The following is a 25,030-nucleotide window of genomic DNA, read 5'->3' as shown; positions in this document are numbered from 1 at the left end:
ACTGTTCTCAGTACAGAGCTCAGCACCCAGTAAGCGCTCAATAAATACCCTTGATTGTTTGATTCATAAAGGGATCTGTGGTTGGAGTTCTTAAGGGTGAAAGTTGTGTGAGAAGAAAAAAGGAAGAAAGGAGAGCGCAGGGGTCTTCCTTTTCCTCTCTCTAGGTTTCACAGAAGGTAATAGTAATAATAATTGTGGTATTAAGCGCTTGCTATGTGTCAAGCACTGTTCTATGAGCTGAGGTAATCAGGTCCCACATGGGGCTCACAGTCTAATTAGGAGGGAGATCAGGTATTGAATCCCCATTTTGCAGGTGAGGGTACTGAGGCACAGAGTCCCAGCTCCGCCAATTGTCAGCTGTGTGACTTTGGGCAAGTCACTTCACTTCTCTGGGCCTCAGTTTCCCTCATCGGTAAAATGGGGATTAAGACTGCGAGCCCCCAGTGGGATAACCTGATCACCTTGTAACCTCCCCAGCGCTTAGAACAGTGCTTTGCACATAGTAAGCGCTTAATAAATGCCATTATCATTATTACTGTTATTATTACAGAAAAGGTAAGTGACTTGCGCACGGTCACAGAGCAGGTAAGTGGTGGAGCCAGGATGAGAATGCCTTCCAGCCTCAATGACTCCCAGGGTCGTGCTCTTTCCACTAGGCCATGCTGAGGTGAGCTTCTACCATCATCATCATCATCAATCGTATTTATTGAGCGCTTACTATGTGCAGAGCACTGTACTAAGCGCTTGGGAAGTACAAATTGGCAACATATAGAGACCATTCCTGTTGTTCTTGAACCAGCTGATGAATCATATCCATTCTCCAGTTTTCTCTTCAGGCTGGGGACCTGTAGGAAAGTTCTCTGGGCCGAAAAATGAGGGATTAATGTTTACAGTCCTTGACCATTCTATCAACAGCCTGATTCTCACAGCAATATGTATTTTATCAGTCAGAACCTATGGAACCCCCTCCCTCTTCAAAGCCTTATTGAAGGCCTGTCTCCTCCAAGAGGCCTTCCCTGATGAAGCCCCGCTTTCCTCTTCTCCCACTCCCTTCTGCTTTGCCCTGACTTTCTCCCCTTATTCTCCTTCCGAGCCACACAGCACTTAAGTTCATAATATTTATTTATATTAATGTCTGTCTCCCCACCCCAGCCGCCCCGGCCCCCAAGACTGTGAGCCACTGTGGGCAGGGAATGTGTCCGTTTGTGTCAGAGAAGCAGCGTGGCTCCGTGGAAAGAGCCCGGGCTTTGGAGTCAGAGGCCACGGGTTCAAATTCCGGCTCCGCCAATTGTCAGCTGTGTGCCTTTAAATGAGGGCTTAGTCGGGGAAAGCCGCGTGGAGGAGGTGGGGTATTTAAAGGGTTTTTGAAGATGGGGAGAATGGTGGCCTCTCAGACATGCAGCGTGGCTCAGTGGAAAGAGCCCGGGCTTTGGAGTCCAAGGTCATGGGTTCAGATCCCAGCTCCGCCAACTGTCAGCTGTGTGACTTTGGACAAGTCACTTCACTTCTCTGGGCCTCAGTTACCTCACTTGTAAAATGGGGATGAAGACTGTGAGTCCCCCATGGGACAACCTGATCACCTTGCATCCCCCCCAGCGCTTAGAACGGTGCTTAGCACATAGCGCTTAACAAATACCATCATTATTATTATTATTATAGACAAGATCGAGGTAGAGTGAATGGGTCAGAATTAGAGGAGTTTGTACATATTTATTGTTTGTACATATTTATTGCTCTATTTATTTTACTTGTGCATATTTATTCTATTTATTTTATTTTGTTAATATATTTTGTTTTGTTGTCTGTCTCCCCCTTCTAGACTGTGAGCCCGCTGTTGGGTAGGGACCGTCTCGAGATGTTGCCAACTTGTACTTCCCAAGCGCTTAGTACAGTGCTCTGCACACAGTAAGCGCTCAATAAATACGATTGAATGAATGAATGAGTGCCTCTGGGCCACATCATAGCTACAAACGGCCAGGTGGAATAACAATATCACTGCAGCGGCCCGAAGATGCAGAGATCTACTCTCTCAATTGGACTCGGAAGGTGGCCGAGAGGGCAGGAACAAACAGGAAATTAGCCCCGAAAGGAATCTGAACAGCACCATTAAAGGGGTGCCAATATTAATAGAAAAGATTTTTCGGGTTTTTCTTCCCAGGACCGTTGGCTCTTCCCTGAACCTTCCAACTTCTCCGCGTCCATTTGAAAGAGCATTGGCCCAAACTGGACACATTATTCTAAATAAGGATTTAACCAAGGAAGGGAATGCTGGCAGGATTACTTCTTGCCCCTTGCATCATCCTCCTGTTAATTCAACCCTAGAGCAATGTTGGCTTTCTTCAAAATACTGACTTGTTTTTGAGTTTAAGGTCCACTATGTCCCCTCGGTTTTGTTGGGTTTTTTTTTCTATTGCACCGTCCCTAGCCTGCATTTATGCTGTTTAGTTTCCACTCCCCTGTGCATTTGTTGCCCCTACTAAACTTCATCATTTTTTTTACAGGACCATTTTTCCACTTTGTCAGGGTCACTGAATGAACTCATTTGATTACATGGCTTCAACTACCACCTCTATGAGGAGACTATCCAAATCTACATCCAAATCTATATCCAAATCTTCTAGACTGTGAGCCCGCTGTTGGGTAGGGACCGTCTCTATATGTTGCCAACTTGGACTTCCCAAGCGCTTAGTACAGTGCTCTGCACACAGTAAGTGCTCAAAAAATACGATTGAATGAATGAATCTACATCTCCAGCCCGGATCTCTCTCCCTCTCTCCAGTTTCGCATTTCCGCTTGCAATTCAGCACATCTCTACTTGGTGTGGTGGATAGACCACAGGCCTATAAGTCACAGGGTCACGAGGTCATGGATTAGAATCCCTGTTCCGCCCCTTGTCTGCTGTGCGACCTTGGGCAAGTCACTTCATTTCTCTGTGCCTCAGTTACCTCATCTGTAAAATGGAGATTGAGACTGTGAGACATACGTGGGACACGGACTGTGTCCAACTTGATTTGCTTGTATCCACCCCAGCGCTTAGTTCAGTGCCTGGCACATAGTAAGTGCTTAACGAATGCCATAATGATTATTACTTGGCTGTCCTCCAGTCTCCTCAAACTTAATATGTCTAAAACGAAACTTCTTATCTTCCCACCCAAACCCCGTCCTCCCCCAGACTTTCCCATCACTGTAGACGACACTACCATCCGTCCTGCCTCACAAGCCTGTAAACTTGGTATTATCCTTGACTCCTCTCTCTCATTCAGCCCACATATTCAATCCATCACTAAATCCTGTCAGTTCGACCTCCACAGCATCGCTAAAATCCGCCCTTTCCTCTCCATCCAAACAGGTACGAAGTTAACCAATCACTCACCTTATCCCTCCTTGATTACACTATCAGCCTTCTTGCTGACCTCCCTGCCTCCTGTCTCTCCTGCTGCTCAGATCAAAAAATGCTCAGGCCATGTTTCCCTACTCCTCAACACACTCCAGGGGTTGCCCAGCCGCCTCCACGTCAATCCAGACAGAACTCCTCACATTGGCTTTAAAGCACTCGATCACCTTGTCCCCTCCTACCTCACCTTGCTGCTCTCCTATTACAACCCAGACCGCACGCTTTGCATCTCTAATTCTAATTCTAATTCTCTAATTCTAACCTTCTAACTATACCTCGATCTCTTCTATCTTGCTTCCGACCAATCACCCACATCCTGCCTCTGGCCTGGAACGCCCTCCCTCCTCATATCCGACGGACAATTAATTACTCTTCCCTGCTTCAGAGCCTTTTTGAAGGCACGTCTCCTCCAAGAGGCCTTCCCTGACTAGGCCCTCCTTTCCTCTTCTCCCACTCCCTTCTGCATTGCCCTGACCTGCTCCCTTTATTCATCGCCCCCCCCCCCAGCCCCACAACACTTATGTACATATCTGTCATTTATTTATATTAATGTCTGTCCTCCCGTAGACTGTAAGCCTGTTGTGGGCAGGGAACGTGTCTGTTTATTGTTATATTGTGCTCTCCCAAGCGCTTAGTACCGGCTCTGCACACAGTAAGTGCTCAGCAAATACGACTGACTGACTGACTGACTGTTATTCCCATGGCCTAGTGGAAAGAGCATGGGCTTGGGCCTCAGAGGACCTGGGTTCTAATCCTGACTCTGCCACTTGCCTGTTGTGTGACCTCAGGCAAATTCCTTGACTTCTCTGGGCTTCAGTTTCCTCATCTGTAAAATGGGGATTCAACCCCTATTCTCCCTCCTACTTAGACTGTGAGCTTCATGTGGAACAGGGTCTACGTCTGACCTGATTAACTTGTATCTACCCCAGTGCTCGCCCCTCTCAGCGTTGCACCTGGAGAGTTTCCAGTCCTCTACCAGTCTTGACTACAGGAGAGAGAGTCAAGCAGAGGCAAATCCATTCCATTCCTAGCTTGGCCAGTGGCTAGTGAGTGGAAGGCAATCCGCTACAAGTCAAAACTCACCTGTGCTGGGCAGCAGCAGCACGGGAGAGAATCAAGGGCGAAGACTCAAGTTTACTGCGCGGAAGAAGACAATGGTAAACCGCTTCCGTATTTTGACCAAGACAACTCTGTGGATATGCTACCAGAACGATCGCAGGTAGAGCTGGGGCGTTCTGGGAGAGATGTGGCCATGACATCGCTATGGATCGGAGACGACTCGACAGCATAAGACAGACTTCAGTGCTTAGAAAGCACTTGACCCATAGTAATTGCTCAACTATTATTATTATTATCCCTTGACTGCTTTGCCCAAGCTATAATGAGGAAATGAAATAGAAATGACTCCAGTTCTGATTTCTGTAGGGCAACACTTAATACCTTTCCCTTCCTTTAGCCCACCCTAAGGGACATCGAGTCATTGTGACTGCCATCTGGGACTTGAGGGCAGAACGGCATGTAAAAGTAGAATGGTCTGTCACTATCTCAGAAGGAAAATGCATTGGGTGGGTATATATAGTAATGGTTCTTGAAAAAGCCACATCGTTGCCTTCCTGATATCATAGACTCTTCTTTTCTTGCCTTATGCTGTTGAGTCGTTTCCGACCCATAGCGACTCCGTGGACACGTCTCTCCCAGAAGCCCCAGCTCCATCTGCAATTGTTCTGGTAGTGGATCCGTAGAGTTTTCTTGGTAAAAATACGGAAGCAGTTCTTCTTGCCTTCTTCTGTGCAGTAAACTTTGGTTTCTGCCCTCGACTCTCTCTTATGCTGTGCAAAGCCCTGTTCTAAGCGCTGGGGAGGTTACAAGGCGATCAGGTTGTCCCACGGGGGGCTCACAGTCTTAATCCCCATTTTCCAGATATGGGAACTGAGGCACAGATAAGTTAAGTGACTTGCCCAAAGTCACATAGCTGACAATTGGCGGAGCTGGGATTTGAACCCATGACCTCTGACTCCAAAGCCCGGGCTCTTTCCACTGAGCCACGCTGCTTCTCTAACTCTCCAGGTGCAATCTTGAGAGGGGCCATATACTCTTTCATGCATTCAATCGTATTTGAGTGCTTACTGTGTGCAGAGCACTGTACTAAGCACTTGGAAAGTACAATTCAGCAACAAAGAGAGGCAATCCCTGCCCACATCGGGTTTACAGTCTAGAAGGGAGGAGACAGATATCAAAACAAGTAAGCACGCATCAATATAAATAAATAGAATTATAGATATATGCACATCAAAATGAGCGAACGGGCATCAATATAAGTAAATAGAATTATAGATAGGTACGTATCTACACAAGCTCTGTGGGGGGGTAGACAAAGGAGTGAGAGTTGGGGCGATGTGGAGGGGAGAGGAAGCTGAGGAAATGGGGCTAAGTCTGGGAAGGCCTCTTGGAGGAGGTGAACCTTCAGTAGGGCTTTGAAGGAGGGGAAGTGTGATTGTTTGATGGATTTGAGGAGTGAGGCCATTCCAGGCCAGAGGTAGGACGTGGGCCAGGGGTCGACGGGACAGGTGCAATCGAGGCACAGTGAGAAGGTTAGGACCCCGAGGAGCAGAGAGTGTGAGCTGGGATGTGGAAGGAGAGAAGGAGGTGAGGTAAAAAGGGGCAAGGTGATGGAGAGCTTTGAAGCTAGTAGTGAGGAGGTTTGGTTTGATATGGAGGTTGATAGGCAACCACTGGAGATCTTTGAGGAGGGGGATGACATGCCCAAAACCTTTCTGTCGAAAGATAATCCGGGCTGCAGAGTGAAGTATGGACTTAAGTGGGGAGGTCAGAGAGGAGGCTAATGCAGTAATCCAGTCGGGATAGGATGAGTGATTATACTAACGTGGTAGCGGTTTTCATGAGAAGAGGACCAACCAAATACTGTAAGTCAAATGAGGCTTCTTGCCTTTCAGTCTGTCGAACTGTGAACCAAAGTAGCTATGGCTATGAAGAAATTGCACTAAATTAGTGAAAAGAGGAGTTCCAAAAATGCAGTTTATAGGACTAAGATATGATTTAAGCCATTTATAACGGCTGACATTTCCAGAGCAGGGTCCTAGTTCTAATGCTATGATTAAAGATATTAAGGCAGGGATGAGTGCACTAAAATATTTCATAATTTATTTCATTGCTTGGAGGGTGAAATACATTCACAGTTTTGTTCTTTTGGTTTGGGAGCAAGAACGATTTTGAGACATTTGAAAAATTAGTTAAGGAAGGCAGTAGCGGAAAGAGCAGGGGTTTAGGTGTCTGGAGACTTATGTTTCAGGCCCATTGGAGCTCTGCCACTGCCCTCCTAGGTGACCACGGGCAGGTCAATTGACCTCTCTATGCATCTGTGCCTCAGTCTTCTCATCTATAAAATAGGGCTAAAATATATGCTTCCTCTGAGATGGCTCATCCTCTGTGAGACAGGGACTGGATCTGACCTGATCATCTTGGGCATATCTATCTCAGGGTTTAGTAATCCATCAATCAATGGTATTTATTGAGTACTTACTGTATGCAAAGCATTGTACTAAGCAACAGAGTTGATATGTTCCCTGCCCACAGTGAGCTTACGCTAGTCCCTCTACCTGGTAAGCCCTTCAAAAATACAATAATTCTTGTTAGTAAAAGCTATAGACTGCAAGTTATGACTGAGTTGAGGTGTGTCAGATGCAAAATAGCTATCAGCTGCAAGGATCTCTTCCTTGTTACCTATTTCTCATTTGTGCTTAATGTGATCAATCAGTTGGTCAAACAATAGCATTCATTGAGCACCTACTGGGTGCAGAGCATTGAACTAAGAATTTGGGGGAGAATAATACAATTGTCGTCGTTGTCTTACGCTGTCAGGTCGTGTCCGACCCATAGCGATGCCATGGACGTCGTTCTGGGAGAGAACACCCCACTTCCATCTGCAATCGTTCTTGTAGTGCATCCGTAGAGTTTTCTTGGTAAAATTACAGAAGTGGCTTACCATTGCCTCCTTCCGCGCGGTAAACGAGTCTCTGCCCTCGACTTTCTTCTGTGCCGCTGCTGCCCAGCACAGGTGAGTTTTGACTTGTAGCAGATTGCCTTCCACTCGCTAGCCACGGCCCAAGCTAGGAATGGAATGGGTAGGCCTCTGCTTGACTCTCCCTCCTGTAGCCGAGATTGGTAAAGTACTGAAAACTCTCCAGGTGTGACCCTGAGAGGGAATAACAGAATTAGTAGATAGGATTCCTGATCTCAAGTAGCCTATGATCTAGCAAATGACAAATTTCATGACCTAGTGGAAAGAATATGGGCCTGGCAGTAAGAAAACCATCTTCCTCTCCCTTAGTCTGCAAGTCCCATGTGGGACAGGGACTGTGTCTCACCTGATTATCTTGTATCTAAACCAGCGCTTAGTACAGTGTTTGACACAGAGTAAGAACTTAACAAATGCCATTATTATTATAGGAAGCAGTAATCTATTTTAAAGATATATTCCTAAATGTTGAAGGGGGTTTGTGAGAACTTCAGTGCTCAGGTTACATAGAAATAGAATCAATCACTCAATCAATGGGATTTGATAATAATAATAATAATAATAATGGCATTTGTTAAGCACTTACTATGTGCAGAGCACTGTTCTAATCGCTGGGGGGATACAAGGTGATCAAGTTGTCCCACGTGGGGCTCACAGTCTTAATCCCCATTTTACAGATGAGATAACTGAGGCTCAGAGAAGTTAAGTGACTTGCCCAAGGTCACACAGCAGACATGTGGCGGAGCCAGGATTCGAAGCCATGACCTCTGACTCCAAAGCCCATGCTTTTTCCACTGAGCCACGCGATTTACTGGGCACTTACTATGGGCAGAGCAGTGCACTAAGCACTTGGGAGAGTACAATACAACAGAGTTGCTGGAAACGTAACCTGACCATGATAAGCATACGTTCTATAAGGAGAGGCAGACATTAATATAAGTAAATAATTAATAATATATAGTCTATAGATACGTACTTGAATGCTGTAGGGTTGAGAGTGGGGTGAATACCAAAAGCCTAAAGTGTAGAGATGACACAGAAGGGAAAGGAAACCAGGGAAAAGAGAGCTTAATCCGGGAAGGCCTCTTGGAGGGGATGTGACCTTAATAAGGCTCTGAAGGTGGGAAGAGTGGCAGTCTGGCATATATGGAGGGAGCGGGAATTCCAGGCCAGAGGGAGGATGTGGGAAAGGGGTCAGCAGTGAGGATAGACAAGATCAGGGAACAGTGAGCGAACTGGTGCTAGAAAAGTCAAGTGTACCAGCTGAGCTGTAGGAGATCAGTGAGGTGAAGAAAGATGGGAGAAGCATACTGAGTGCTTTAAAGCCGGTGGTAAGTAGTTTCTGTTTGATGCAGAGGTGGTTGGGCAACTGCTGGAGGTTCTTGAGGAGTGGGGAAACATGGACTGAACATTTTTACAGAAAAATGATCCAAGCAGCAGAGTGACACATGGACTGGAGTGGGGAGAGGCAGGAGGCAGGGAGGTCAACAAGGAGGCGAGATAGAATAAGTGCTTGAATCAGTGTAGTAGCAGTTTGGATAAAGAGGAAAGGGCAGATTTTAGCGATGCTGTGAAGGTAGAGCTGACGGGAGTTGGTGACGGATTGAATATGTGGGATGAAAGAGAGAGATGAGTTGAGGATAATGCCAAGGTTATGGGCTTGTGAGATATGGAGGATAGTGGTATTATCTACAGTGGTGGGAAAGACAGGGAGAGAACAATTTGCCAGGGAAGATGAGGGGTTCTGTTTTGGACATGTGCAGTTTGAAGTGTTATCGGGACATCTGGGTAGAGATGTCCCAAAGGCAGAAGAAAACGCAAGACTGCGGAGAAGGAGAAAGATCAGGGCTGGAGATGTAGATTTGGGAATCATCTGAATAGCGATGGTAGTTGAAGCCATGGGAGCAAATGAGTTCTCCAAAGGAGTGGGTGTTGATGGAGGATAGAAGGAGACCCAGAACTGAGCCTTGAGGAACCCCAACTGTCAGGGGGCAGGAGGCAGAGAAGGAGCCCATTGTTGGGTAGGGATTGTTTCTATCTGTCACCGAATTGTACTTTCCAAGCACTTAGTACAGTGCTCTGCACACAGTAAGCGCTCAATAAATACTATTGAATGAGTGAATGAATAAATGAGCCTGCAAAAGAGACTCAGAAGCAGCCATCAGAGAGATAGGAAGAGAACCAGGTGAGGGCAGTGTCAGGGTTTTGTTTTTTTTAATGGTATTTCTTAAGTGCTTACTGTTCTAAGTGCTGGGGAGGTTACAAGGTGATCAGGTTGTCCCACGTGGGGCTCACGGTTTTAATCCCCATTTTACAGATGAGGTAACTGAGGCCCAGAGAAGTTAAGTGACTTGCCCAAGGTCACACAGCAGAGAAATGGTGGAGCTGGGGCTAGAACCTTCTGACTCCCAGTCACGTGCTCTATCCATTAGGCAATGCTGCTTCTCTCAGTGAAGTCAAGGTCGGAGAAAGTTTCAAGAAGGGCATGGTCCACAGCGTTGAAGACAGCCAAGGAGCAGTGGAGATTTTAGGGAGATCACACCTGATGGTTTCAATTTTGTTAATGAAGTACGTCCAGGTCATTAGGAGAAAGAGATGGAGGGAGCAGGAGGACAGGTTTGAGGAAGGAGTTAAGACATCTGAAGGCAAGTTGGGAAATATAAGGTGAAGACATTAGAAATCAATCGGGGAGGAACAATTCCTAGAGGAAATGTCATTTCAGAAGGGCTCTGAAGGTTGGCTTGAGAGGAACAAAAAATTAAGGTGGGCTGTAGTGGGAGAAGAGGGTGATTAGGTGGGAGGGAAAGAGCCGATTGAGTGCCTTGAAGGCTACGTACAGATAGAAGGTTATGTTGGGAGGACTGAAGAGAGCAGATAGGGAAGATGGAGTGAGTTGGAGAATTTTTGTTCGATGCGGAGGGTCAAAGGGAGTCAGTGGATTGTTTGGAGGAATGGAGAGGTGTGTGCCAGGTGGCACTTCAAGACAATAATCCATGCATCAGCGTGTGGTAGGAGAACGTGGAGATAAGGAGACCGGTGAAAAGGTGATACAATAGCCTAGCCGTGAATGACCAGAACCTATACCCAAGTGGTCGCTGTTTGTGTGAAGAGGACAAGGCTGAAATCACGGGAGTGGACGAGCTCTCCGGGAGAGTTGGTGCTGAGTGACCGCTTTAGGGGACACCCACACTTACGGGATGAGAAGCAGAAGAGGAGCCAGTGAAGGAAATCGAGGAGCAGGTAGAAAGGTTGGAGGAGAATCGGGTTAGTACCATGTCAGCAAAACCGAGGCCTGTTAGGGTTTCAAGGATCCACAGTGTCAGAGGCAGTCAAGGGGTCAAGGAGGATCAGGACAGAGTAGAGGCCACCTGGCTCTAAGGGGGTCTTGGTTAACCTTCGAATGAAGAGGTTGAAAACCCGACTGTAGTGTCAGAGTTTCCTGGGGCCAGCAGCCTTGAACGAGGTAACTGAGGCACAGAGAAGTTAAGTGACTTGTCCAAGGTCACACAGCAGACAACTGGTCACTTCCACACTTCACCTCCTCCAGGAGGCCTCACCTCCTCCAGGAGGCCTCACCTCCTCCAGGAGGCCTTCCCAGACTGAGCCCCCTCCTTCCTCCTCTCCTCCCCCTCCCCATCCCCCTGGCCTTACCTCCTTCCCCTCCCCACAGCACATGTATATATGTTTGTACGTATTTATTACTCTATTTGTACATATTTATTCTATTTATTTTATTTTGTTACTATGTTTTGTTTTGTTGTCCGTCTCCCCCTTCTAGACTGTGAGCCCACTGTTGGGTAGGGACCGTCTCTAGATGTTGCCAACTTGTACTTCCCAAGCGCTTAGTACAGTGCTCTGCACACAGTAAGCGCTCAATAAATTTGAATGAATGAATGAATGATTCTGTTGGACTGCTTTTTCCCATCCTGCTTGCCCTGTCACTGACATTGTGAGTGGTCTCAGCCCTTGTCCTCAGACCATCTCTGCAAGAGAAATAGGTCTAATTAATAATAATAATGGCATTTATTAAGCGCTTACTATGTGCAAAGCAGTCTGTCAGAGATCCAAGAGCCCAGGAAAACATATGAATTGACTTTGCCTTTAAAGCCCCCTTTCCTCTTTCATCAAAATGTCGGGTTTCCCTCAGTCTTTTGAACCCGGAGCCATGTAAAACTCGTATTCTCCTATGGAATTCCAAAGGACTTTCAGAGAGCGTTTCTCACACGTAGTTCAAATTACTGAAAGAAACTACCTTGAGCAAAACCAAGAGGAAGTGAAGTGGCACTGGTTACCCACTATCTGTTGCTTTTGTTTGGCCGTTCTCCCCAATCACTTTCCTGTACTTCCCAAGCGCTTAGTACAGTGCTCTGCACACAGTAAGTGCTCAATAAATACGATTGATTGATTTCCTGTTTTTTTTTTAAATAAACTCAGTGTCAAGTTCTGCTTTTCTCGCCACAACACTTGATTCACATCCTGTGCCCAAGTGGTTGGAGCCAGCCACTGATAAATGAACGAGCTCTTGCCCAAGTCCCAATTTCTTTTCATAATACTGATGGTACTTATTAAGTGCCAAGTGTGTGCCAAGCTCCGGGGTAGCTGCAAGATCATGCTATTGGGCAGAGTCTCTGTTCTCATTCATTCATTCAATTGTATTTTTTGAGCACTTACTGTGTGCAGAGCACTGTACTGAGCACTTGGGAGAGTACAATGAAACAATAAACAGACACATTCCCTGCCCACAACGAGCTTACGGTCAAAACGGAGGGAGAAGAGGAATTTTATCCCCATTTGACAGATGGGAAAACTGAGGCACAGAGAAATAAAGTGACTTGTCCAGGGTCACGCAGCAAGCAGTTCCAGAAGTAGAATTCAGGTCTCCTGGATACCCAGGGCCATGCCCTCTCCACCAGGCCACACTGTGATTCATTTAGTTTGTACATATGTTTGTACATATTTATTACTCTATTTATTTTACTTGTACATATCTATTCTATTTTATTTTGTTAATATGTTTGGTTTTGTTCTCTGTCTCCCCCTTCTAGACTGTGAGCCCACTGTTGGGTAGGGACTGTCTCTATATGTTGCCAACTCTGCACACATTAAGCGCTCAATAAATACGATTGTTTGATTGATTTGGTCCAGCCTGAGGTGGCCTCTAATAGTCTATTTTGTCCAATCAATTCTATTTTTTCATCTTTGTTCAATCATCTAGTGGTGTAGAGTATTAAATTTAGATTCTGTCTCTCAGTCCGTTGTGTTAATGTATGCCGTCCATGCCACCAGTGAAGTAGATGGAAAGGTTGTGGCTGTATTCCTACCCTTGGTTGTACTGAATGCTTGCAATTCATGTCTGCCTGTCTCCCCTGTTAGATTATGAACTCCTCAAAGTCAGTGCCTGGATCTTCTAATCCCGGCTCTGCCACTCGTCTGTTGTGGGACCTTGGGCAAGTCACTTCCCTTCTCCGTGCCTCAGTTCCCTCATCTGTAAAATGGGGGTTGAGACTGTGAGCTTCATGTGGGACAGGGACTGTGTCTAACCTGATTTGCTTGTATCCACCCCAGCACTTAGTACAGTGTCTGTCACACAGTACTAAGCACTAAACAAATACCACAATTATTGCTATTATTTTACTTTTATCATATGTTCTTGATTAGTATAGCCACTCTGCTCATGGCAGGTGGGTACCCAGTAACCATTAATAAATCATCATCAATCGTATTTATTGAGCGCTTACTATGTGCAGAGCACTGTACTAAGCGCTTGGGAAGTACAATGACACTGTGTATCTTAGTGGTGATCACTGGCTAACAATTAGATTGGCCACTAGCATTTTGTGCTGTAATTTAACAGAGTAGAATTGAAAACTGTTTAGTTGGGTTCTTGTAGACAGGGCAGGTTTGGTGTGATGTCCTTGTGAGTGACTCTCGATTGGTCCAGGAAGAGAAGCAGCGTGGCTCAGTGGAAAGAGCCCGGGCTTTGGAGTCAGAGGTCATGGGTTCAAATCCTGGCTCTGCCTATTGTCAGCTGTGTGACTTTGGGCAAGTCACTTCACTTCTCTGGGCCTCAGTTACCTCATCTATAAAATGGGGATTAAGACTGTGAGCCCCCCGTGGGACAACCTGATCACCTTGTAACCTCCCCAGTGCTTAGAACAGTGCTTTGCACATAGTAAGCGCTTAATAAATGTCATTATCATTATTATTTTTATCCCAACTTGTAGGCACCTCTGGACCCTGCCAGCAGATCTGGACTCTGAAAAATGTCCTGGAAGTGGGATGTCCAGTTAGGTTTGGGAATGGGCCTGGGAGCGGGTGAGGAATTCTGGAATAATTCAGGTCCATCAGAGGGATTTGGGACCAACAGGAATACCAGGGTGGGTTTGGTGGGTGGGATGTTATGTGACTTACAGATGTTTTGTTGCCCTGCATGATACAACATTCATTCATTCAATCGTGTTTATTAAGCACTTACTGTGTGCAGGGCACTGTACTAAGCACTTGGGAAAGTAATAAACAGTAACAGGCCCTGGCCACAATGAGCTCACAGTCTAGAGGAGGGGAGACAGAGATCAATACAAATAAATAAAATTCCAGATACATACATAAGTGCTATGGGGCTGGGAGAGGGGGAAGAGTGAAGGGAGCAAGTCAGGGGTAACACAGAAGGGAGTGGGAGATGAGAAAACGGGGGGCTTAGTTTGGGAAGGCCTCTTGGAGGAGATGTGCCTTCACTAAGGCTTTGAAGGGGGTGGGGAAGAGTAACTGTCTGTCGGATTTGAGGAGGGAGGGTGTTCGAGGCCAGAGGCAGGACGTGGGCCAGGGGTTGGCGGCGAGACGGGTGAGATCGAGGTACAGTGAGAGGCTAGCGCTAGAGGAGTGAAGCGTGAGGGCTGGGTTGTAGAAGGAGGTGATGTAGGAGGGGGTAAAGGTGATGGAGAGCTTTAAAGGCAATGGTGAGGAGCTTTTGTGTGATACGGAGATGGATGGGCAACCACTGGAGATTTTTGAAGTGGCGGGGGTGGCATGTCCTGAATGTTTTTGTAGAAAGATGGTCCAGGTAGCGGAGTGAACTAAAGACTGGAGTCAGGAGAGACAGGAAGTTGGGAGGTCAGCAAGGAGCCCTGTGACAACTTGGCTGCAAGATTTCCACAGATGATTCAGGTTCCCTTGTGAAACTTCCAATCAAGGGTCCCAGCTTCATTTCCACTTTGCCTGATTGCAGTGCTTACATTGCTGGGGCCTTTGGAAAATAGACAATAGCAGATGTCACCTGTTTTAGAGTTGAAAACATCCAATTAAAAGCCACCTCACAAGCTGGTTAGAGCTACCTCTTCAGACATCTCTGGAGCCCCCAAAGCTATCCCTATCACTATTATGAAATGATGAGTATGTATTAAATATGTACAGAACACCCCCATCATGACTGGTAAATTGGCAAAATATTTGGAAATCCTTGCACCAGAAGCCATCCTGGCAGAAACACAACAATCCTAGGAATCTGCCCCAGAAAGTAACCTTGGGTCAGGGAATAGATATTTTTTTCCTCCTGTTGTTCCAGGAAAGATTCATCCTTCAGGAGCAATGGGGGCTGGCAACAGAATAGTATCTGGTTTCTCAGGCCCTTAGACATTCTACTAACTTCATTTATTCATTCAATCGTATTTATTGAATGCTTACTGTGTGTACTAAGTACTTGAGAGAATACAGTATAACAATAAACAAACACATTCCCTGCCCACAATGAGCTTACAGCATAGGGGGTGGGGAACGAACGTTAATATAAATAAGTACATTACGGAAATGTACATAAGGGCTGTGCAGCTGGGATGGGGGATGAAAAGAGGGAGCAAGTCAGGGTGATGCAGAAGGGAGTGGGAGAAGAGGAAAGGGGGGCTTAGTCAGGGAAGACTTCTTGGAGGAGATGGGCCTTCAATAAGGCTTTGAACAGGATGGGGCTACTACACTAGTAGGAGTGTAGTAGCTCAGATAGGAGGGGGAGAGGTGATCGAGCGCTTTAAAGCCAATGGTGAGGAGTTTTTGTTTGACGAGGAGGTGGATGGGCCACTGCTGGAGTTTCTTGAGGAGCGGGGTGACGTGACCTGAACGTTTTTTGTAGAAAAATGATCCAGGCAGCAGAATGGATTATGGATTGAAGTTGGGGGAGACAGGAGGCAGGGAGGTCAGGAAGGAGGCTGATACAGTAATCAAGGCGGGATGGGATGAGTGACTGGATTAATGTGGTAGCAGTTTGGATGGAGAGGAAAGGGTGGATTTTAGTAGTGGTGTGAAGATTGAACTGACTGGATTTCATGATGGATTGAATATGTGGGTTGAATTCACTCATTCATTCAATCGTATTTATTGAGCGCTTACTGTGTGCAGAACACTGTACTAAGCGCTTGGGAAGTACGAGTTGGCAACATATAGAGACGGTCCCTACCCAACAACGGGCTCGCAGTCTAGAATGAGAGAGAGGAGTCAAGGATAATGCCAAGGTTACGGGATTGTGAGACAGGGAGGATGGTGGTGCCGTCTACCATGATGGGAAAGTGAGTTTGGGTAGGTAGATAAGAAGTTATGTTTTAGGCATATTACATTTGAGGTGACGGCGAGGACATCCAAGAAGAGATGTCTTAAAGGCAAGAGGAAATATGAGACTGGCGAGAGGGGGAGAGAACAGGGCTGGAGATGTAATTTGGGGTATCATCCACATAGAGGTTGTAGTTGAAGCCATGGGAGTGGGTGAGTTCTCCAAGGGTGTAGATGGAGAGTAGAAGGGGACCCAGAACTGAACCTTGAGATGGGGCCACTGCAAGGAGTGGGGAGGGGTGGGTGGAAGAGAGGGAGGTGGGGAGGTGTGGTGGACGGGGCGGCTGGGTTGGAGAGACTTGAAGGGTCATGGTGGGATCAATTTCAGCACTGTAGGTGAGGTTAAAATCAGCGATTACTTCGTCGGGTTACTGAGGAATGGTTGTATAATCCTTGGGAGAAAACAGGGGCTGGGTTGGTGTGAACGCTGGTGGCAGGTTGCAAAAGTTTCATGGAGTCTATCAGCTGTTATTAGGGGGATTTTCTCCCGGAACTTTGCAGAAATTCTGAAAGGCGTAAGATTGAGGTGATGCAGGCGGAGTCTTTTTTCAGTCCTTGTGCACACCTCTAAAGTGGCCTGGAAGCCCTCCTAATTAATAGTTGCTGCCTGGGGGGTGGTCTCAATTGGGTCTGATATTATATGAAGAGTCCAGTTTTCAGCTGGCCTGTCCCCTGCCCTGGTCTGATATGATCCCGGGTGCTTTACTGTCCATTCTTTTAGACTGTGAGCCCACTGTTGGGTAGGGACTGTCTCTATATGTTGCCAATTTGTACTTCCCAAGCGCTTAGTACAGTGCTCTGCACATAGTAAGCGCTCAATAAATACGATTGATGATGATTCTTAAATTTCCAGCACTGGGCCACCCTCTGCTGTGCTCATATACTGCACCAGATTTCACAGATTTCACATCGGGGAAGGCCACGTAAAGGCTCTGGAGCAAGTGGGAGAGTGCCCTGAAGAACTGCTCTACATCTTGGCTGAATGGATTTCTCCAGCGTAGTACGTGTGATGCCATATCCGTGTTTTTGGCGGGCCATTGCTGGCCCTGCTAGTCTCAACCCAGGTATCCCCCTACCTCAGATATCATGCTCCCAGTCGGACGGTACTCTGGGGACTGTTCCAAGGGTAAAGTTGGGATGGGAGTGAGGCAGAGAGAGAAAAGCCTGAAATACTCTACACAGAGTATTTGTACAACAATCAGACAGCATGCAGTGTCTTTATGGTGGATGGAGGCAGTTCTAACAGAATTTGAGTCCTGTCTTTTCAGTGGAATTCCCACTAATTCATTCATTCATTCATTTGATCGTATTTATTGAGCGCTTACGATGTACAGAGCACTGCACTAAGCGCTTGGCAAGTGTAAGTTAGGTTATGTTAACGCTAATGTTAAGTTGATGCAAAATGTTGGGTTTGCCCCATTCAGATTTGGAAATTCCTCTCCCCTCCCCTCCCCTCCCCAAATGCCTAGAGGGAAACTCTCTTCAACATAGCACCCAGTGAAGAAATAGCTGATCATTTATCATGTATTTAAAACTGAACATTCACCAAGCAATCTGGAGAATACCATCTCCGGTGGAATCGATCAATGGTAATTCTCCCCCTTTAGACTGTAAACTCCTTGTGGGCAGGGAACATGTCTTCCAAATCTGTTGTGTTGTACTCTCCCAAGTGCTCAGTTCAGTGCTCGTCACACGGTAAGTGCTCAATAAATACCACTGATGGAGTGATATTTATTGAGTACTTACTCTGTGCAAAGGACTGTGCTAAATGCTTAGGAGAGTAACGGAGTAAGTAGTCACAGTCCTGCTCTCTAGGAGCTTGGAGTTAGGATATGTAAGGGGGAAGAGAACTGATTGAGTGCCTTGAACCTGTTGGAGAGGTGTTTCTGATTGATGTATAGATGAATGGACTAACTTTGGAGGCACTTGAGTTGGGAGACGTGCACAGAATGATCTTTTAGAAAATGATCCGGGCAGCAGAGTGGAGGACTGGAGGGCCGGGGAGAGGCTGGATGGAGGGAGGTCATTGAGGAGACTGGGGCAGTAGTTCAGATGGATATAAGCACTTAGTATAGTGCTCTGCACACAGTAAGCACTTAGTCAATACGACTGAAAAAAATGCGATTCATTCATTCATTCATTCAATCATATATTGAGTGCTTACTGTGTGCAGAGCACTGTACTAAGCGCTTGGGAAGTACAAGTTGGCAACATATAGAGACGGTCCCTACCCAACAGTGGGCTCACAGTCTTGACTATGACACACATTTGGACCGGCATGGTAGCAGTTTGGATGGAAGGGGAGTGGATTCTAGAGATGTTGTGAAGAGAGGCCTATGTAGGTTGAAGGAAACAGATGAGTCGAGGATAGCGTCAAAGGTTGTGGGCTTGTGAGGTGGAGGATGGTGCTGTTGTCTGTAGTGATGGGAAGGAGCTAGGGGAGGTTGGGTGGGAAGAGGGGGAGTTCTGTTTTGGATACGTTGAGCTTGAGGTGACAAGGGGACTTCCAGGAAAACATGTCCTGAAGGCAGGAGGAAATTGAAGATTTCAGAGTGGGGGAGTGGAAAAGAAAACCAACAGATCAGGGGGCATTTTAAGGGCTAATTCCTGGCCAGCAAATGCCCCTGGGGGTGTTCTTGCTCTGCAGGAGGATGGACCTGCTGGTCTTTGTGACTGGTTTGTTTTTGAGCTGTCCCTCTATCTTTCTGTGGCGGGGAAGACCATCTGCTCTTTTTGGCTGGGGTTGCGGTCTCTTACGGTGTTAGTTTTGCCCATGAGCGGTAACTACAAATGTTTGCAGACAGCCCAGGGTAACTCAACAGAGAATTAAGGAACAAATGAGTGAAGTCTAAGGAGAACTGGAGAGGGAAGGAAAGGGGCGCCATAAATCAAATTCTACCTCTTAAGGTTCAAGAACGGAACCAGCATGGGAGGGCAAGTTGTTCTGATTTAAAGGGACAAAAATGGGCAAGCCAACCCCAGACTCAAAGTGAGAAATAATCAGGGGGTTAGGATAAACCAGATGTGGACGGAATCTCCGGTAAAAGATAGAGGCCGTGGAAGCATAGAATTTACGGTACAGGGGATGCAGGTTTGTACACGTGATTTTAGGACAGGGAGGGCCTGGGGAGCCTTTCTTCAGTTCCTTTGACCTAGAGCATGTGTCTTCTGCGTCCCCTTCAAGTGGCTGATCACCACTCCTTCCCCTCTGCTAGCAGGACACAGTCTGGGCCCTTCCCCTGAACCCTGGAGGCACCTACCCTCTGAACACACTCTCGCTTTTCCTGCTGCCAGCAGCAGAAAATAGTTCTGCTTCCACCCCTGGAAGCGATAGCGGAGTTTTTCTTGGAAAATGGGTCAAAAGCTAGGGAAAGCTTGGGATCCTCCCAGAGATTCTGGTGAGGGAAGGAAAATTGGGGGATTTAGAGGCAAAATGTCCATCCAAGGGGTGGAAACGCTATTGCTCCCAAGGAAGCAGAGCATTACTGAAAACAGATGGGTTTCATCATGGAACTTATAGAAAGCTAATTGAGGATTTAAACCTTTGGCAGAGACTTTTAATGCAATTTTGGAGAAATGGTAGCCTCTGATAGGAAACTCTTGATAAATCTAGTTTAATAAAAGGAAACCAGAGGACCTGGACAGAGTATAAAATATCTGTTGGAATTTTATGAAAAGATGAGTGGTGAGTTAGCTGGAAACCATCTCAAACCCTGTAGTAAGTCAACTGAAGGAAGATTGCCAATCTGCGTGATCGTTTTAAGCAAAACAGTGGAGCGTAAAAAAACCTGGAGATCGTACAATCCATCAATCAATCAAGAGAAGCAGCGTGGCTCAGTGGAAAGAGCACAGGCTTTGGAGTCAGAGGTCACGGGTTCAAATCCCAGCTCCGCCAATTGTCCGCTGTGTGACTTTGGGAAAGTCACTTAACTTCTCTGTGCCTCAGTTATCGCATCTGTAAAATGGGGATTAAGACTGTGAGCCCCCTGTGGGACAACCTGATCACTGTGTAACCTCCCCAGCGCTTAGAACAGTGCTCTGCACATAGTGAGTGCTTAATAAATGCCATCATTATTAATCAATGGTATTTACTGAGTGCTTACTGGGTGCAGAGCACTGGACTAACCATTTGGGAGAGTATAATAGAGTTGGTGGATACGATCCCTGCCCTCAAGGAGCTTGCCAATAAAAGGGGATGATTGGGTTTCTTCGTGAATTTAGGTTCAGCCTTGATAGTGAGCCATGGACAGGGCACGAGACATGACTTTTGTGGTGGAAGACAATATAGGCTAGTTGGTTGTCAACCGGGTCTGTAAGATACATAAATAATAATAATAATAATAATTTTGGTATTTGTTAAGCGCTTACTAGGTGCCAAGCACTGTTCTAAGCGCTGGGGGAGATACAAGGTAATCAGGTTGTCCCACATGGGGCTCACAGTCTTAATCTTCATTCTACAGATGAGGTAACTGAGGCCCAGAGAAGTGAAGTGACTTGCCCGAAGTCACACAGCTGATAAGCGGCGGAGCCGGGATTAGAACCCGTGACCTCCGACTCCGAAGCCCGGGCTCTTTCCACTGAGCCACACTGCTTCTCTAAATGAGAAGGGCAGTGACGAATCAGCTAATACCAACACCTAAAGGAAATTGTCATAGAGTCCAAACATCATAGGACCTCATTAGAGTTAGAGTTAGGGTTAAGCTTAAGGGGGTTATGTTTAGGGATTTGTTTTGTTGACTTGATTGGACAATCAACAATTAGACCTCGGATGAATGATTTGTCAGCATTTGAAAATTTCTTAAATGGTCTAAGATACATCTCTAGACTGCGAGCTCACTGTGGGCAGGGGTTGTCATTCTTTATTGTTGTATTGTACTTTCCCAAGCACTTAGTACAGTGCTCTGCCCGCAAAACGCTTAATCATCATCATCATCATCAATCGTATTTATTGAGCGCTTACTATGTGCAGAGCACTGTACTAAGCGCTTGGGAAGTACAAATTAGCAATGTATAGAGACAGTCCCTACCCAACAGTGGGCTCACAGTCTAAAAGGGGGAGACAGAGAACAAAACCAAACATACTAACAAAATAAAAGCAATAGGATAGATATGTACAAGTAAAATAAATGAATAAATAGAGTAATAAATATGTACAACCATATATACATATATATGCTTAATAAATGCAATAGAAGGAATGAACGAATAGGGCTGGGCAAAATATTGCCCATGGGCTGAAAAGCGGCACTGAGTGATTGGCTCTGGCCACTAGTCTGGCTCTGGGCCTGCACTTAATTAGAAGAAGCAGCTGTAGCTTTGGCTCCAGTGGGTCCTAGATAATAATAATAATAATAATAATAATGGCATTTATTAAGCGCTTACTATGTGCAAAGCCCTGTTCTAAGCGCTGGGGAGGTTACAAGGTGATCAGGTTGTCCCACGTGGGGCTCACAGTCTTAATCCCCATTTTAAAAATAATAATAATGTTGGTATTTGTTAAGCGCTTACTATGTGCAAAGCACTGTTCTAAGCGCTGGGGGGAATACAAGGAGATGAGGTTGTCCTATGTGGGGCTCACCGTCTTAATCCCCATTTTACAGATGAAGGAACTGAGGCCCAGAGAAGTTAAGTGCCTCGCCCCAAGTCACACAGCTGACAATTGGCAGAGCCGGGATTCAAACCCATGACCTCTGACTCCAAAGCCCGGGCTTTTTCCCGCCGAGCCGCGCCGCGGGCCTGCGATCGGCAACTCTCTGTAGGCTTCCACACCAGAGTCAGAGCCGGCTTAGGGGCCTCTGTGAGTTGAAGTAAAGCTGTTTTCGCATCTTAAACTCCCCTCACCTGTTCTTTGAGGAGAGCTTGGAGTAGCTGGAGAATCAGGCTTTCAGTAACCTTATGATAATGGGAAATAGTCTTCTCATCATAGTAGTAAGTATCAATCAATCAATCAATCGTATTTATTGAGCGCTTACTATGTGCAGAGCACTGTACTAAGCGCTTGGGAAGTACAAATTGGCAACACATAGAGACAGTCCCTACCCAACAATGGGCTCACAGTCTAAAAGGGGGAGACAGAGAACAGAACCAAACATACCAACAAAATAAAATAAATAGGATAGAAATGTACAAGTAAAATAAATAAATAAATAAATAAATAGAGTAATAAACACGTAAGTAGTAAGTAGTAATAAGTAAGTAGTAGTGGTAGTAGCTGAAAGATGATACCCTCAACACTACCCTCCCTACTGGACTCAACTAACTGAGTTCAATTTTCTTACTACGCAGTTCGGGGTCGTTCCCAGCCAACTCACCGCTCAGCTTTCCATAAAATTCCAACAGGTACTTTATGCTCTGTCCAGGTTCTCCGGTTCCCTTTAATTAAACAGCGTCGCTGAGTGGGAAGAGCCCGGGCTTGGGAGTCGGAGGTCATGGGTTCAAATCCCAGCTACGCCAGTTGTCAGCTGTGTGACTTTGGGCGAGTCACTTAACTTCTCTGTGCCTCGGTTCCCTCATCTGTTAAATGGGGATTAAAACTGTGAGCCCCCCCCGGGACAACCTGATCACCTTGTATCCTCCCCAGCGCTTAGAATAGTGCTTTGCACATAGTAAGTGCTTAACAAATGCCATCATTCTTATTATTATTATGGGTTCAAATCCCGGCTCCGCCAATTGTCAGCTGTGTGACTTTGGGCGAGTCACTTACCTTCTCTGTGCCTCAGTTCCCTCATCTGTAAAATGGGGATTAAGACTGTGAGCCCCACGTGGGCCCACCTGATGACCTTGTATCCCCCCCAAGCGCTTAGAATAGTGCTTTGCACATAGTAAGCGCTTAACAAATGCCATTACTATTATTATTATTATTATTATTGTTAAACCACATTCATCAATAGTTTAGCTCACTTTGCGGATCTCGTACCACTAACGCACAGCCCCGGATCACATCGACTGTCTGCTTGCTTTGCTCCTGTGCACAAGCTGCAGAGAGCTGCCGACGGAGAGCCAGATATCAGGTCGACCTTGTCCATCTCAAGAGTCGTCCTGGCCATTTTTAACTCTGCCCTCTCCTCCTCCTGGCAACATTATTTTGGCCTCCGTACTGACTCCATGCCCAACGCCCTTGTTGGTTGTTTCAGATGCTTAACTCCTTCCTTGAACTCCCTGACTGCCCCCTGCCACCCCATATCTTGCCTCTAAAGACCTGGCCGTGTACTTTGTAGAGAAAATTGAAACCATCAGGAGTGATCGCCTTCAAATCTCCCCAGCTCCTCTCCGCTCCCTCCCTCCTCCCGCCCGCTTTTCGACTCTCCCATCTTTCCCAGCACTATCTCAAGAGGAGATCTCCGGCCTCCTCTCAAAATCCACCCCCTCTAGCCCCATCTCTTCCCACCTTATCAAAACACTTGCCCCCTCCCCAACCACCATCTTCAACTGTTCATTCCCCAATGGCTTCTTCCCCCACTGCTTTCAAACATGCATTCCCTATCTTAAAAAAAACCCCAAAACTAGCGTGGTCTGGTGGATGGTGTGCAGGCCTTGGGGTCAAACGGGACCTGGATTCTAGTCCCGGCTCTGCCACTTGTCTGGTGTGTGACCTTGGGCAAGTCACTTGGCTTCTCTGTGCCTCAGCTTCCTCATCTGTAAAATGGAGATTAAGGCTGTGAGCCCCATGTGGGACATGGACTGTGTCCAACCTGATTAGCTTAGAACAGTGCCTGACAGATGATAAGCGCTTAAAAAATACCATTAAAAGCCCCAACAACCCCCCCCACCCAAACTCTCCCTTGACCCCATGGCTCCCTACAGCTATTCCCTCATCTTCCTCCTACCAGCCCTGTCCAAACTCCTGGAATGAGTTTGGAAACAACTGCCTCCGCTTCCTCTCTTCCAATCTTCTCCTTGGCTCCCTCCAGTTTGGCTTTTGCTCCCTTTACATCAAAGAAACTGCTCTCAAAGGTCACCGATAATCTCCCTTGAAAAAAATCAAATGGCCTCTACTCCATCCTAATCCTCTTTGACTTCTTAGCTACCTCTGACAGTGTGGCCCGCCTCCTCCTTCTGGAAACTTTATCCAACCTTGGCTTCACTGACAGTGTCGTCTCCTGGTTCTCCTCCTCTTTGACCCCTCAGTCTCTCACAGGCTCTTCCTCTGCCTCCCGCCCCATAACTATGGAGTTCCTCAAGGCTCAGTTCTGCGTCCCCTTCTATTTTCCATTTACACCCATCCCATGGCTTCAACTACCATCTCTATATGGTTGATTGCCAAATCTACACCTCCAGTCCTGATCTTTCTCCTTCTCTGTAGTCTCATATTTCTTCCTGCTTTCAGGACATCTTGGATGTCTTGCTGACGCCTCAAACTTAACATGTCCAAAACAGAACTCCTCGTTTTCTCACCCAAATCCATCCCTGTAGACACCACCATTGTCCTCCCTGTCTCACAAGCCCGTGACCTTGGCGTTAACCTCATCATCCTCATCAATGGTACTGTGCTTACAGCAGCACTCAGCGTGGCTCAGTGGAAAGAGCCTGGGCTTGGGAGTCAGAGGTCATGGGTTCTAATCCCGACTCCACCACATAATAAGAATAATAATAAAGTCACACAGCTGACAAGTAGCGGAGCCGGGATTTGAACCCATGACCTCTGACTCCCAAGCCCGGGCTCTTTCCACTGAGCCACGCTGCTTCTCTTGCCTGCTGTGTGACCTTGGGCAAGTCACTTAACTTCTCTGAGCCTCAATTACCTCATCCGTAAAATGGGGATTAAGACTGTGAGCCCCACGTGGGACAACCTGATCACCTTGTATCCCCCCCAGCGCTTAGAACTGTGCTTTGCACATAGTAAGTGCTTAACAGATGCTGTTATTATTATGATGTGCAGAGCACTGTACTAAGCACTTGGGAGAGTACAACCTGATTTGCTTGTATCCTCCCGAGCGCTTAATACAGTGCCTGGCACATAGTAAGTGCTTAACAAATACCACAGTTATTATTACAATACAACGGAGCTG

At 46.6% G+C, this 25,030-nt stretch overlaps 2 non-coding genes across 2 annotated transcripts; one reads left to right on the top strand and one right to left on the bottom strand.

Moving 5' to 3' along the window:
• The first annotated feature begins 4,329 nt into the window (after nt 1-4,329).
• LOC119948509 lies at nt 4,330-4,467 on the top strand. Its single transcript, XR_005456900.1, has one exon. It is a non-coding gene; the product is annotated as a small nucleolar RNA SNORA7 (small nucleolar RNA).
• Nucleotides 4,468-7,479: 3,012 nt separating this feature from the next.
• On the bottom strand, nt 7,480-7,617 carry LOC119948311. The gene has a single exon (XR_005456717.1). It is a non-coding gene; the product is annotated as a small nucleolar RNA SNORA7 (small nucleolar RNA).
• Nucleotides 7,618-25,030: the final 17,413 nt, after the last annotated feature.

Source organism: Tachyglossus aculeatus, chromosome X4 (genome assembly GCF_015852505.1).
Source record: "Tachyglossus aculeatus isolate mTacAcu1 chromosome X4, mTacAcu1.pri, whole genome shotgun sequence".
Lineage (NCBI taxonomy): Eukaryota > Metazoa > Chordata > Mammalia > Monotremata > Tachyglossidae > Tachyglossus > Tachyglossus aculeatus.
This window is presented reverse-complemented; position numbering and strand designations above follow the sequence as displayed.